The sequence below is a fragment of the Sinocyclocheilus rhinocerous genome, unplaced genomic scaffold, assembly GCF_001515625.1.
Source record: "Sinocyclocheilus rhinocerous isolate Xijiao unplaced genomic scaffold, SAMN03320098_v1.1 scaffold1681, whole genome shotgun sequence".
NCBI lineage: Eukaryota > Metazoa > Chordata > Actinopteri > Cypriniformes > Cyprinidae > Sinocyclocheilus > Sinocyclocheilus rhinocerous.
The window spans coordinates 104805-107263 of NW_015651499.1; the positions used below are offsets into that span (position 1 = coordinate 104805).

Below are 2459 nucleotides of genomic sequence, written 5' to 3' on the forward strand. Positions count from 1 at the left end.
GGCCGGTGGGCTTGAGAACGGCGCGGCCGGCGATTTCGACGAAGGAGCGTCCGGAAGGACATGTGACGACTCCGGTTGGACTCCGCTTCGTCCACGGTGAAAGCCGATCCGGCGATCCACAGCACTAAGTTGATGTATTTCCTCAGCGACCAGCACGGATCAGCTCCAGGCATGTAGCGGATATCGTCCTCTTTTGGAAGGTCAAACAAAGTAGTTTCGCTTTCACAACGAAACACACAGCGCCTTCACGACATGGCGGCGGCAACAACAATACTACAGCGAGAATAAAAGTTACGCCTTCTTTCTTTGCGTGAACATTTGGGCGGCGTTATGCAAATCTTCCCAGATAGTGACGTAGGTATGTGGGGGCGTGTTAGAACGAGCCGTTTTAGGTAGGCGTGGTTGACTCTTAACTTTTATAAAGAATATCTCTTTGTATTCGAGACTTTAGTCTTTGCAACTTTATAGATCTCCTTTATGCACCAAGAGCTTGTAACACTTCAAAGAGAAAGGAAAAATTGAAATCGCATCATATGACTCCTTTAATGTGGCATTCTTCGATGGCTGATTAATTACAGTATGTTGGCTTGACAAAGCCAAAGTACTGAAATCCTTTGTAAGCTGTCTGTCTAAATATATTATCAGCTCAAAGGGTATACAGCTTTTTGTGTTTTATACAATGGTAACTGTTAAGACATGTTAGTAACTTTTTTTTTTTTTTTACATTTCACACTTCACGTTTTTCAAAGTTATTTGAAACTTTCAGACCTGGCTTTGCCAAGCCAAAATTAAAATTTGTCAGACTTTACTCATCTAGTAACCTGTGTGATAAATCATATGCTTAAAGAAATTGTTGCAGTTGTGTAGTGTGCCATGGCTTTTACCCAAGATCTCACAGCGGTCATATTAAATAGTCTGACAGACAACCATTGTAAAAGACCATAAAAATCGTACAGTGTGCATCTAATTTCATAAGAATTGTTTCTGTTGAAGGTGAACTGAATTGCCAACCTGAAATTCGTAACATTCAGTAGCTAAAAAACTTCAACAAAAAACTAAAGTTTCAACAAATATAGCATTTCATTGGGAAAAACAGACAGCCATATCATCAGTGCGCTTACTGTACAGGCATGATAGAGAAGCTTTTGTCATAGGTTTATGGTGACTAATGTGCCTTGTGGCTGTTTTCCAGGTTACAAGCTGTGTCCAGTGAGGAGCTGTTGATCAGTTGTGGCTTTTTCTTATGTAAAGGCCTGGTGTCAAGACTGGACCTCACATCTGTCTGCATGGCCTCCAGTCAATGCTTGTTCTTGTCCTGTCTCTGGCCTGGGGCTTTGTGGCTGATGTAGACATTGAAAGTGAGAAGTATCGCCATGTGGGAGCTGCCCGATTTACAGTGGGAACCCTGGTTCGTCTGGCTTCGCTAAGGGTTTATAGAGGGAAACTAGTTTATTTACCCATAGAGAACCCCATGTCTCGGCCTAGTCTGGTGGATTCAACTGCATCATTTAGCCACACATTGCCCCAGTCCAACTCTGATTCCTGCTGTCCTTCAAATTACTTATTTGGTCACACTCTTCAAAATTCTAGCAACTCCAACAACACTCCCAATTCAAAACAATCCAACCCATCATCTTTGGCTGTACTTGGCCCTACGGATTTCTTACTCAACCCCCTCAACCAGCCAGTACCAAAACACCGGACAGTGGTTCAAGATGAGGATTTTGTTCTAGTTGTGGCCATGTACCAGTCCCACCTTGCAGAAGACATGTTGGATGCACCTGCTTCCAGACTCGATGATGGCATAATCCACCTGATTTATGTGAAGGCAGGTATCTCTCGCAGATCTCTCCTGCACCTATTCCTAGCTATGGAAAAAGGAGGTCATCTTAACACAAACTGCCCCCATGTGGTTTATGTTAAAGTAAAGGCTCTGCGTCTTGAACCATACTCACCCAAAGGGATCATTACCATGGATGGAGAGCTGGTAGATTATGGACCGGTACAGGCACAAATTCATGGCAGCCTGGCAAGACTCATAGCTGGGTGACAAAACCAATATGGTGCTGGCAGTTGTTTTCTTTTACGTATAATGAGCATAGAAGGGGACTGGGGCTATCAAGCTATAAAATAAATAAAAGTAGCACATTTGCAATATACATTGTATCACAAGTCTTTTGTAGCTATGTAATCGTTTTTTTAATGAGACAAACAAAATTGTAATCGAATGAAATTCAAGTTATTTATAGAAAATATTACCCTGTGCCATAGTTCTGAAATCAGCTAAGGTACCACTGACATTAAAATTTTTGATGTCTATATGACACTAGTCCATATCTGAGTGTCAGTGGAAGGGCTCATTTTCTTCTGTGGCTTAGACACCACTTTTTTTGAATCTGGCATGAGACTAAGTGCAAGTCTGAGAGGAACACATTAACCAAACCAATAGTTGAAAAAAA

At 42.0% G+C, this 2459-nt stretch overlaps 1 pseudogene; it reads left to right on the forward strand.

Moving 5' to 3' along the window:
• LOC107713005 (sphingosine kinase 1-like) overlaps positions 1-2103 on the forward strand; it is a 4048-nt pseudogene extending 1945 nt beyond the window's left edge.
• Positions 2104-2459: the final 356 nt, after the last annotated feature.